Source organism: Lactuca virosa, chromosome 9 (genome assembly GCF_052849685.1).
Source record: "Lactuca virosa cultivar CGN04683 chromosome 9, Lactuca_virosa_CGN04683_v6, whole genome shotgun sequence".
NCBI classification, from domain to species: Eukaryota; Viridiplantae; Streptophyta; class Magnoliopsida; order Asterales; family Asteraceae; genus Lactuca; species Lactuca virosa.
This window is the reverse complement of record NC_136434.1, coordinates 120,284,811-120,299,136: the sequence shown is the minus strand read 5'-3', so window position 1 is coordinate 120,299,136 and position 14,326 is coordinate 120,284,811. Positions and strand designations below refer to the sequence as shown.

Here is a 14,326-nt window from a genome sequence, read left to right as displayed (position 1 = left end):
ACTAACTATTTGTATGACTAACTTTATATGGTATTATCCAGAGTGATATCACATGTCAATACAAAAAGATTAGTGAAATTGACGAACAGTCAACGACGGTGAAATGTATACATCAAATATGGTGTATAAAAAATGTTGCACGATTAATAATTTACGATCAATCATGTGTTAGTACATATTTGTATACAATCCAAACTCGTTATTTTTTATTGTTACCGATTTCTTATTTACTAGCATAACTCTTATTGACAATTATTTAGATGTAGTAAACTATTTGCACAAAAGAACTAATCATCTGAAGAAACTAATTGTTGAAATAAACTATTCACACCCGTCGCTTGGCGCGGGTAAACGGCTACTCTATATATATATATATATATATATATATATATATATATATATATATATATATATATATATATATATCGACTTAGACACTTTAAATATCCTTTTGGTTGATAACTATATTTTTAGTGATTAAACAAAAAAAATTTGTCATTTCAAAAGATTTTTTTATGTTTTAAAAATGAGCGAAATACAGAAAAATAGCATATACTTTTACCGTTTTATCGATTTTGCCACTTAACAATCGTTAAGTGATTAAATAGTTTTTTTTTAGTGTTCAGAAAACTATTTTTCCCGGTTCTGAAAAGGTAAGAGTATATATATATATATATATATATATATATATATATATATATATATATATATATATATATAGAGAGAGAGAGAGAGAGAGAGAGAGAGAGAGCAATATACTTTCTCCATTTTATCAATTCCTTTAAGCAGAATTTCGTATATGCCCTTGCTAAACATCTAAATATCATATTTGTCCGGCCTAAACTCTAAATAACGTATTTACCCTTCTTAATGTCTTTTAATATCATATATACCCAAATCTATTTTTTTATAACTTTTATTAATTTATAATTCATTTTCATGATCTTAAATCACTATAATTAAAAAAAATGTAAATTGACAATAATGCCCTTTAGGGGCGGAGCTACTATGTAGCCCGGGATACCCCTCCAATTTTCCCGTCAAATGTAAATTTCGTGTTTTTTTATCGAAAATCCGTCAGAAATCCGTTGGCAATCCGTCACAAGTTCGTCACATATCCGTCACTAATCCATCACAAACTCTGATAATTATATTAGTGTAAATTCACTGGTTCAGTGACGATTTTGTGACGGAAACTTCCTTTGGTAACAAAAATTTTTCTAATAGTGCAACCCCTGTAGAATTTGTGCAACCCCTAGTTTTTCTTCCTGGAATGATGCCCTTAGTTCTAAAATCGAATACAGCACACACACATTCATCACTCTTCATGTTCTTGAATCTTCTCCACCGAGTAATGTCTTGAAAACTGCCTCAAATCACCGGAATCCCCTTCAATTTCCCCAATAACAATCCCTGCCACCACAACAGACTCCATGGAAATTCACCTTCTTGCCCGTCATTAGAAACTCATACGAATCTTCAATATCATCAAAAAATTCTCTCTCCGAGACATGATTCCCATTCAATTCACCATGGTTCTCTAAATTATATATCTAGATATTTTGATTTGATTCAGTTCCATGTAAAAAGCTCCGATCAATCGGACTCAACTCTATACCCAAGTGATAATTTGTATGTGATCTTAACCAACATGACAAAGAGGGCAATTTGTATGCAATCTTAACCAGGTATCAATACAAGGGATATGAAACGCATGGTTACATTTCAGCAATAATCGTAAAAATCTCATCATCTTCAAACTCACTCAAACAAACCGAACAACTAGTTCCATCAATCAAGTTATCGCCTCTATTAAACTTTATTACAGTAATCGAATTGATCACAGATGGTTAAATGCTAACGATGGTGATGTACCAGATGGGATAATCAACTTGAAACCCTTCATGGCCTTCATCTTCTGCTTCGCTGTAGACTTTTATGGTGGGGGACTGCCAGAAACGTGTGCAACATCTTACCATGATAAGGTAGTATATGATGACGAGAAAGAACTGCCAAGCAATGCCACTATGATATAACGTAAGGTGATATATGGGTGGTGGTGGTATGTGGAGGTAGTAGTGGTGGTTTCAATGAACAAAAGATTTATGGGTAACTGCATTTGTAAGGGCCTACTGGACCACGATTAGAACAGGTTGATGTTTGGTTGGAATCTTGTTCCAACAGCAGTTTCCGGTGGCAACTGAAATCAAAGAGCAACAAAATTTGAGAGATAGAAATAGGAATAGGGTTGAATCGATTACCATATGCATGTGTGTGTGACAAAAGATGCGAATCAAAGGCTACAATCAGAAGGAAGTATCAACAGGCTGCAAAAAAGTGAGTAGGGAAGCAACGATCGTATGCAATCTCTTGTGAATGTGTGTGTTGTATTGAAATTTAGTAATAAGGGCATTATTGTCCATTAACAATGTTTTTTTAATTATAATGATTTAAGTTATGAAAATGAATTATAAATCAATAAAAATTATCAAAAAAATAGATTTGGGTATATGTGATATTAAAAAACATTAAGAATGGCAATAAGATATTTAGAGTTTAGGCCGGACAAATACGATATTTAGATGTTTAGCAATGGAATATATTAAATTCTGTCATTTCTTTACTTAACTATTTTTAGTGATTAACAATTATGCTTATTTTCACCGTTTAATATAACAATTAGATCTCGGTCACTTGATTTTGAATAAGGGAGGAGGGGGGAATACAGAAAAGCACAACATATACAACCTTTTTTCGAAAAGAAAATCTTATTGGTTCTTGCTGTCTTCTTGACGCAACATAAATAGACCATTACTTTGATTAAGGTGAATTATAGTTTCATATAGGTGTAGCTTCAATCTAGTTCTTCTCCTGCAGTCATCATTGTCATGACGTTGTTCATGTTATCACAATGACCAACTTACAACTTAGCATATAACTTCAAGGGTAAAAAAATATTACTCAACCAGAATCGGAAAAAATGAAAAATAATGATAAAAAATATAGATTGCAATCCAAAATTCCAAAAAGAAACATGCTTTGATGTTCTTTATTTCTGAGTTCCAAAATAAAACATAAGCTCTTAGGCCTCCTTATTTCAAAATCTCTTATTTTCTACCAACACCGGTCACAATGAACAGCATCTACAAGACCTAGATTTTCAATTATTATTTATCGTAATGTCCCCATGTCGAGAACCTTGATTATATTGTGACAACTCAATAAAAATATAAATAGAGGCGAATATTTATTAGCATAATTATGTAGATAATTAATAGAAAATGATATTAAGGGTAATTTATGGGTATTAAACATTAAAAACCGTCAACCATGATTAGGCCATAAATTAGAGCATTGGAGTAGATTATAACCGATGCAACCATAGGCATTATATAGAGCTTGAAATTTGTGGTGAAAACCCCACTTCAATTATGCAAAAATGCGAAAAAACGTGGGAGAAATCGGAGATAGAAGGTTGTGAACATCTAGGATTCCTCTCATCCTCGCTCTCGAACCACTAGAAGTCGCTGGTAATGCCAATAATCCCCTCATGAATGCACTTCGTACGTAATCAAGGATTAGATAGACGGTCGAATAAGTGATTCTACCATAAGCCCATAACCAAACAAGGAACAGGAAGTAAACCTAATCAAGCATTTTTAAGGTTTTACAATTCTAATTATGTACAACTCGAAAACATTCACTTAGCAACTAATGAACATTGGCATGAACTTCAAATAACACATAGCAAGCAAATTCTAAGGCAATAAGGCATTTTATATATCAAGCAATTCTAACATACAATTCTTGAAAAGATCATTATCCTACATACTAGCATGCATTTCTAACAGTTCTCATATCAACAAATATAGAAAATACGGATATATATTGGGAATCACTTTCCTTTCTTAACTCTGGATGACTGTACGCATCGCATATTTCCTTCTTTTCATGAAATTCTTTTTCAAAAAGGTTTGTAAAAGTTCTCAAACCCTAGTTTGAGTTTGGAATCACACAAATTTTCATTCAAATCTCTCAAACCAAGTCCCTAACCAAGTCCCTGATACCAACTTGTAACATCCCAATTTTCAAAACAAATTTTTTTTTCTTTTAAAAGCATGAGTAAAACATCTAAAATATTTTCATAAAATATGAAGTAGTAAAATGTATCAAATCATCATAAAACAACAGAAGTGAATGTCATAAAACAAAAGTGATGCGCGTACGGTACAATCAAGCTGGAACATTCCCACGATCAATGGAACTACCTACATAAAGCTTAATGAGTTCCCCAAAATTCCATATACTACAATACACATACAAAGCATGAAAACAAAGGCTATTGGCTCTAGTGTCATCTAGTCATCAACGGCGATTAACGGCTCTAGTATATGTCTAGTCAGCAATGAGTATTCTAGGGTCACTGCTCTAATGTTGTTCCACCATTAACCCCTCAGTATAATATATCAACATACAATCAAACAATCAGCATGCATAAGATTTATACTAGCATGTTGCTTAATTAACATACTACAATACATCTACATCCTATCATACAAATTATATATATTGTAACACATAGTATAGTGAGATAACTCACTTGAACTAAAAGTTGGAGAATCACAATTACACATGAGTACTCGCAAGAATCGGTCTCACGAACCACCTATGTAACAACCTGAACTTTCTATCATTTAATTATCTATTTATTCTAGCGATTATCATAGTTATTTTTAAAAATTTTGGAATTCTATTAACTCATAAAAATAAACATTTACATCCCAAGAAATAATTCGGGTTTACAATAAAATTTATCAACAAATACGGAAACAAGGTACACTAATAAAATACACTTCTAGTCTTAGCCCTGTCGAAAATACCCGTTACCGAATTACCCGCCCGATTTTTTCGGGTATCGGTTTAATCGGGTCGGGTTAATTTTTCGGGTATTTGGGTAAAGGTCGGGTAAAGGGTAAGTTTTTTGGGTTTCGGGTATACCCGATTACCCGAAATATATTTAACAAATAATGGCCCAATATCCTTTTATGAGTTTATCCGTCACATTCTATTTTCTCTACGTCAAAAAAAAAAAAAAAAAAAAAAAAAAAAAAAAAAAAACCTCGTACACTTTTCCGCCTTGTTCCCGAGTTTTTTTGTAAATTCATTAAAGGAAAGGGAAGGAAAATTTTGACAGAAAGAAATGGAGGGGAAGGAAAATATTCATTATTTTGTGTTCCCGAGTTCAAAGGAAATGAAAAGAAATGAAAGGAAAATTTTAAGTTTTTGTATTCCTGAGTTAGGAGGAAAAAGAAAATAAAACTTAAAATTTTCCTTCCCCTCGCTTTCTTCCCAAATCCGCCCAATTTGGGAGGAAATTTTGGAAGAAAAATATGACTCCAAAATCCTTTCCCTCCCTTCACTTTCCTTCCATTAATGAAACTCGGGAACACAATTTTCCTTCGACACCCCTCACTTTCCTTCCGTATCCTTCCATTTCCCTCCTTAAGTAGAACTCGGGAACAAGGCGGTCGTTCGTCCGGACTTCGTTCGTCACCGATTAATCAACTTCATCTAGTCGCCGCCTCCTCGTCGGGCACAACCGATTGACACACTCTTCCCTTCCTCGGCTGTCGATGCACCATCCCCTCCGCCTGACGTCCGAAATCTGAAGTATGAAATCTAAACTAGCTTACAATTATGCAATCTGAAGTCTGTTTATCACTTTATTTCTAGGTAATTTATATTTTTTGTATTTTGTGAATAATCTCTATATGCTATATTCTCCAATGGCTAATTAGATTGATTGCTTAATGCCTTCGTCCATACGGAGTTCTTCCCTATTTATCAATTGATTATAGAATCCTAACACGAATTGATAAACGATAGGAGTGAAATTGTGAAACAGCCATATACACGTTTTATATCAATACCATTGCAACAGGTTTAATTATTTTTTTTCTCATTATCTATAACAGATTTAATTAGATATAAAGAGTTTATCCATACAACAAATCCAAAAAGAATCAGGCCCTTTATGTTTAAAAAATGATTGTGGTTTCTATAGGTTAATTGTTTTTTGCTTCGAGACACATCTAGAGAAAATTTCTACCCACATTGCCCACAACACTTTTAGTTCCCTTTTTTCCAATTTTGTAGATACTAATGTTCTTCATACAAATTTATTATGAGTATAAATTTATAATATGCATAAGAACATGTTGTATTACCTTTACACATAAGTACTCTTTAAAATGAGAAGTTTTCACAAAGCATGATATCAAACTCTGCACAACAGACATTAAAATAACTTAAAATGGAAACAAATCAAAAATTACGTTACTATTAAATATAAAATAAGATTAACACCAACCAAAAGAGCTTGATTTTCAGGATCAACATTTTCCAGAAATACCCTTCTATGCAATCTTTGTTGTTCTACTTGAGGATTCTTTGCCAATACTTTTCGCATATCAGCCACAATACTCTGTAATTAACAGTTAAATCTTAAAATTTTGGTGTAATAATATATAATATATAAAAGTTTTATAGTTTATTACTTACATTAATCTTGTTGACATCTAAATGACTAATAGCTAAATGAGTTTTAATTCGCCAATGAGTCTTTTGAGTCATATTTCTCACAACATTCATAGTGAACTTATGGTTTGGAATGTGAATTATCATGAACATGCAATGTTTGTTTATAACAGTGCCCCACTTTGACTTTGGTCAAGACTAGAAATATATTGCAAAGCCTCATCATATCTTCCCAAATAATCCTCAAGCAAAATCTTTAAACATTGCATGTTCATGATAATTCACATTCCAAACCATAAGTTCACTATATAGATAAAAATAAAAACAGAAAAGCAGTTTTTCTGTTTTTTTCTTGTTTATCATTTTTTTTCCTGATTTTTATGTTTTTAACACTTTTTCTGTTTTTTTTTTCTTGTTTAGATGTCAAAAACGGATAACTATATTGAAGTGGAAGATGAGATGATTGAAGTTGACAACTCAACCAATGATCAAGTTCCATAAGAAAAAGAGAAAAAAAAAACTAAAGAATTCAACCCAAGATCGAAAGTTTGGAAAGAATTTGAAAGGTATAATGACGAAAAGGGTGTTCAAAGATGCAAATGTAAGCATTGTGGTGGCGGGAATTACAAGTGTGAATCAGGTGGTTATGGGACCAAAAATCTAGGTTATCATTTAACTAAATGTAAAGCTTACTTGGCTAAACTTAGTGGTGGGCAAAAACAACTAGTTTTCCAATATGGTGATGAAAACAAATTGTCAACTTGGAAATTTGATCAAAATGAGAGTCGGAAGGCTCTAGCCCACATGTTGGTAGTTGACGAACTTCCTTTTAGCTTTGTAGAAGGTGTGGGCTTTAGTTATTACAATAGTGTTACTCAACCATTGTTTAAAGTTCCATGTAGAAGTACAAGCACAACGGATGCCTACCAATTGTTTGGAGACGAAAAGGAAAAAATTTGTAACTTTATTAAAAAAAACGTTGGTAGAATATGTCTGACGATCGATACGTGGACTTCTAAGCAACAATTATGTTATATGTGTCTCACCGCCCACTTTATTGATAACAAGAGGAAATTGAAAAAAAAATGTTGTGTTTTTCTTCTCAAGAGTCACTGTGGGGTTGATATTGGAAAAATGGTTGAGAAATGTTTAATGGAGTGGGAAATAGAAAATGTTTTCACAATTTCTGTTGACAATGCAAGTGTGAATGACGTGGCAATTGACTTCTTGAAAAAAAGGTTTCAAAACTCCAACAGGTGTCTTCTAAATGGAAAATGGATGCACATTCGATGTGTTGCCCACATTTTAAATTTAGTGGTGCAAGATGGTATAAAAAAGTTGATAAGGTGGTTGAGATAGTTCGATGGGCGGTTAAATGGATTAGGTAATCGCCTTCTAGAATTCATAAGTTTACTGAGTTTGCTAAGGTTGCTAATCCCGGTATAACAAAACACTTGAAGAGAGATGTGCCAACAAGATGGAACTCTACTTACCATATATTGGAAACTGCACAAGCTTACGAAAAACTATTGAAAGATATGATCTTAAGGAATTTGATTTTCGGTGTGAAATTGAAAAGACGAGTTTGTCGATACCTTCATCAAGCGATTCGGAAAGGGTTAGGAATGTATTTCATTTTTAAAACCTTTTCATGATGTTACTTTGAGGATTTCCGGGACACTTTATGTGACATCAAACACGTGCATTGAAGATATATATTCCATTCGTATGCTCTTGGATGATGTTATTTCCGATTCTAGTCTTTGTGATATTGAATTGGCCATGAAAATAAAGTTTGATAAGTATTTTGGCGACATATAAAAAATGAATTTATTGCTCTACTTTGCTTTGATTCTTGACCCAGGGAACAAAGTAAAGTATTTGGTTATACTACTTGAGGATCGTTATGGAGAAAAGGGGGTGGAGCCCAAAAAGAAATATATCATGGATTCTGTGTATGAATTATATAATGATTATATTAGAATTCATTCTCCAAGTTCTACTTCAAGTACTGCCGAGTCTACCACTTCATCATCGATATTAGGGAATGCCAAAACCCGGATTTTATGGCACCTAACCCCCCATTGAGAAAAAAACTAAGAGAAAAGATGAAGACGAACATAGTTGAATCAATTGGGGAGTTAGAAAAGTATTTGCAAGAATGTGTTGAACACGACTCAGAAATGTTTAATATTCTAGATTGGTGGAAAGTGAATAGTCCAAGATTCCCGTTCTATCATTGATAGCAAGAGATGTGTTCGTCATTCCCGTCTCAACGGTGGCTTCGAAATCCATTTTTAGCACTAGTGGAAGGGTTTTGGATCCGTTTAGGAGTTCTTTGACTCCTAAGATTGTTGAAAGTTTAATTTGTACACAAGATTGGATTCGGGGTAGCATAAGTGACACAATCGATTATGAAAAATATTGGGAAGAAAATCAACAAATTGACAAAGGTAATTGTTTATCGTTTATTATTTTAATGATTGTAAATTTAATATCTTTTCCTTTTAATACTAACATTGTTTGACTTTTTTTATATAGAATTGAGCAAGATGAAGTAATGAAGGTGCAAGAAGAACGAGTATATTTATGAATGTCTTTTGGAACTTGACATATTATTTTCATAATATGTAATGGTTTTCTATGTTTTCTAGATTTAAGACGTGAGTTTTTTTGGTAAATGCAAAATACATGCATATACATTGTTATCAAGTAATTTAAATGGTTGAATTTGGTTGTTATTATTTCATCAAAATGCATTTGTGTATACTTTTCTTTGTCTTTCGATTTTGGCTTATTTCTAGTGTTTTAATTTACAAATCTTCCATCTAAAACAATGAGTAATAAATCTAGTCTATATATTAAACTCTTTTTTGATTCTATTATGAGATTCAACTTTTAAACCAAGATTTTTAAGTATTTGTTTTTTTTACATCTTATTAGATTAGATTAAATTGTTAAGTCTTGATATCTCAAGTATTATTAACTAAAAATCTCAATGTTCAAAGTTTGAGCACGACATATTTATTTCATTAAATTTATTTTTAGGTGCCATTAAAATAAAAAAAAAATTCGGTAATACCCGAATTACCCAAACCCGACCCACCACCCGAATTACCCTAATTTAATTTGGGTCGGGTAACGGGTATTTTTCTTAACATGAAAAACCCGAATTACTCGACCCGAAAAATTTACCCGATCAACACCCCTATCTAGTCTAGGTCCTTGTGCTCCTACCTTCTCACGTACCACGGTTGCTACCTAAAGCAGCCTGCAAAACATGAGAACATCTACTACATCAAACCACAGGTCTGGTGATTTATATTCAAATATGTTTCATGTTATCATACTCTTCTTCTTATCGTTTTCTAACTCCTCATACTCTACATTCTGTCCTTTTTCTCATATTATACTTTGTTCTCAATCTTTCTCATCACATTTATCTCTTTTTCCCTTTTTCATCCTTTCTTTCTACTATTTCTCTATCTCGTCTCACGCCTTCTCCTCTATTATCATACTTTGTTTTTGCCACTTCTCGGGCTTTTCTCTCTTTCTGCCTTCATTTCCTTTGTACTCTTCCTTCTCTGCATCTCTTTTATTGTCCTATACTTTTATCTATATCTTGTCTCTTTAGTCTCCTAATTCTCTTCTCTTTACTCTTCTCTCTTTCTTAATCTCTTTTCTTCTCTCATCTCATTTCTTTAATATTCTCATGCTTTTATCCCTCTTACTCTATCTTCCTCTTTCATCTCATCTTCTCATCATTTACGTGCTCTTATCATTTTATCCACAACTAGACCCAAATGGTCCAATTTCACATGATGGGTTCATTTATCATATATGGAATAACATAACTCTAACACTACCAGACACACTTATCCGAGCTTAATCCCCTCACTAAGATCCCTCACAGATCCCTTGAAACTCTTTATTCTTCTTTTGAATCCCACATGAATTTCCTACTCTTAATCCCTCATGGATTACATCTAAGTCCTCTTAAAGAACTCTCTTATCTTGTTCCACTCAGGGAACCTTTCCTCTGTCTTTTCTAACCAACAAAATCTCATTCCCATAGGGATGGTCTATCTAGTCCTAAAGGAACCATAATCTCATTCCTAGATGAATCACCTTTTTACACTTCTATAACTCTTTTATGTGACTCATCACATAACACCTGTCCCATGGACAATCTATCTCTTTATCCCATCAACATATCTTTTCTACTCTTCTAGTACTTAACTCATTAAGTACTTAATCTACTTCCTCTTCTCATATCTCTTAGGTATTCTACATAATACCAATTACATCCACATATACACACATACTCTGTTATACGATTATAAGGCATATAATCATATTTTATCTCTTTCTATCATCTCTTAGGTATTTAACAAATACCATTCTCATCTAACTATACATACTCTAGTTATACAATCGTGCTCAGATACATGATTTTAATTTTATATATATATATATATATATATATATATATATATATATATATATATATATATATATACTCTAATTATACATACATGCTCAGATACATGATTTCAAGCGTATAATCTTAATCTATCTTCATCTAACAATTTGAGGGCTTTCACTTAGTACCTCAAGATCCAACATACATGCATCTACACACACACACACACACACACACACACACACACACACATATATATATATATATATATATATATATATATATATATATATATATATATATATATATATATATATATATATGCCTAGGTTATTCTATTCAAAGTAATTATTGTGTTATTGTATGCATAAATGTGGGCCAATCAAATTTACTTATTTTAAGAAAGTGATTAATGTATATTATTGAATTAAATATAATTGAAAATATCATCTTAATTAATTACAAGGGTAATTTAGTCAATTAATATAGATTTAATAAAGGAAAATTGCATTTTTTTTAAGGGATCATAGATTCTATTAATTTTAAAAATCCGATTTTACGTATTATAATTTTTTTAATTCGGACATTCTGACAGAATATGTTTATGAGTATATTCAAAAATAAAAATATTCTTGAACCATAAATAATAAAAATATTCTTGAACCTATTTCTTGATCATGAATTTAAAAACTTCTTGTAGAATAACAAATCCTTGAATAATCAATTGAAGAATAAAAACAAAAAACACATTATTTCTTATAGAATACGGGTAACAATTGTTAAGAATTACATTTATTGTTAAGGAATAAAACTAAAAAACAATCAAAACGGGAAAGAAAACATCAAAATCTAACAACGACTAATACATTCTAAAAGAATAATGTGGCCCGTTTCAATTTTGTGGTCTGTTCTTCAAGCATCAACATATGTGATTCCAACAGAATTGGAATTCGTCTTTCCATTCCAATAGAATTGGAATTCGTGATTCCATTCCAATAGAATTGGAATCTCACCAATATCATCCATTGAATCATCTACATAAACACTCTTCCATTCTCTATTCTTTTCTGCATCAATTCACAATCAATATTTAATACAAAAGAAAAATCACCCCTGCATTCCTTCTCTTCTTCGTTTTCAGTCAAGAACACACCACCGAAGTGTATGTTTTCTAGTGCAAACCTGAATGAAGAGTGTCTTGAAAAGGGTCTCAGCAAAAGCAGTGATGTTGGCAGTGACAACATTGAGCTTCAAAGATTCAAAAACCTCACAAATCTTGACCATCGTGTCTCTTCTTTTCCTGCATTTCAAACTCACCAATGCTATCTTCTCTCCCACGTATGACACTTTTAACTGTTAATTAACAGTTTAACACAATCATCAATTTGAGATAAAATCATGAGAGTACGTAAAAACAGTTAGACTTTGACTTACTCCAATAATTTCAATCGGAAAGGCCCTTGAATCACTTGTATCTGAAGATTGTTGAATCCTTTTCTTCTTTGATTTTTCTGTTGACATGAACACTGTGTCCTGATCAAAATCGTAAACCCCAAATTCTGATTTTTGAGACTCTAGTTTCATTATCTCCTCTTGAATAATCCTCCCTTGGAGGCCGCCGACGACTGAGTTCCGTCCGACGAACTTGAATCACAGTAGCCGGAAAATGTTTCCTCCAATCCGCCCCAACTGTATTTCAGAAATTGCAGAAGAAAACGATGGATTCAGGTTTAAACAACAAAGAGAAAAGGAGAAGCTCATATGATTAGTTAATTAGTATGATTACCTATCGAATTCTTCGGTTTGGAGAAACATATTGGTCTCCCAATAGTTTTTATACTCACCTGCGCCGCTGCTTCGCTGCTCCTTGTCGAGAGCTCCGTTTCTAGGGTTTGTAATTCGAGAGCAACTTGAGCTTCGTCGTCCGACTCCGAGCCGGAATCGGAACTTGATGCAGAGTGGAATAAAGGGGAAATGACAGCTGGAGGGACAAGGGTGGGGGTGTCGATTTGTTCAATTTAGGGTTTTCAGAAATTGGTTTTTAGATAAAGAGGGGAAGGAGATTTAAACGAGAGAGATACCATCATTATAGGGATTATTTTTGGAAGTTATTAAACAAATGACTAAATTACCCTTATTTATTTATTTAATTATTTAATTTTGATTGGTCCACATTTATGCATACGATAACACAATACTTAGTTTAAACAAATGAACCTAGCTCTCTCTCTCTCTCTCTATATATATATATATATATATATATATATATATATATATATATATATATATATATATATATATATATATATATGTTTATATAAATAACTCACCTTGATAGTTAGTGAAGACTAACTACCCTTAGCTCCACTATTCCATTGATGCATCTTAATCCATCTTCTTTGCTCTAAGGCCTATTCATACAACATAATCAAGTCCTTAAAACTGTCTTTTCCTATTAAGAGCTTAATGACTCTCTTTGTCAAAAATATCTACTTAATGGATCAATATTCTATCTTTTCATTTTCTACTTCTAAACCCAACCAAACCAATGAATTAAGCATCCCATACCACCAAATTCATTATAACCTACATCTAATGCATCAATCATAATCCCACTGGCTAGGGTTTCAAACCCTAACTCTCATTGGGTTGGTTTCACTATGGAAATCATTTCCCAAACTTGAATAAAGCTTCTAAACACTCTCAATAGCATCATACTAAACCTATTGGTTAATTAATCCAACCAATCATACCAAACTAACAATTTCACCACAATGGATAAGTAGAGGATGGAAATCCTTGTTAGACTCTATATCTAGCTTCTCTTTCCTCCTTCTGGACGCCAAAATTGCCAACATTTAGCTCTCCCCCGATTTAGGGTGTTTTGGTTCGAAAATGAGGCTCTAACATGTTAGAACCTATGTTTAATCCCCAAGCATGCGCCGTGGTGAAGGGCTCACCACACTGTGGTGGCTTAAATGACCCCATGGTCATCTCTTCGTCATGTCGCGGTGAACATTCCTCCATAGCAACCTACTTCGCCCAACACGTCGTGGTGCCCATACACCACGCCGCGGTGCAAAGTGTGTTACCTACGACATATGAAGAAGGAATTCATCTGAATCATCATTTACCCTCACCACGCCGAGGCAAGTACCTTGTTGCACCGTGGTGGCTGTTGATCAGCGAACTACATTGTTGATTCCATTCCAGCCTTGGGGACAACTTTTATCCCAACTTCTAACCTAAAATATCTCATTCATCTTATACTGGTTTTCTACGATTTTTATATCCATGTGAAGGTGTGAATACGCTCTATAACTTTATTAAGTCCTTAATCAATGACTTAATATGGGTCGTAATCTA

The 14,326-nt window shown here is 32.9% G+C and overlaps 1 pseudogene; it reads right to left on the bottom strand.

Annotated features, from left to right (window-relative positions):
• Positions 1-11,994: 11,994 nt before the first annotated feature.
• On the bottom strand, positions 11,995-13,987 carry LOC145139726 (transcription factor bHLH35-like; annotated as a pseudogene).
• Between the last annotated feature and the right edge of the window lie 339 nt (positions 13,988-14,326).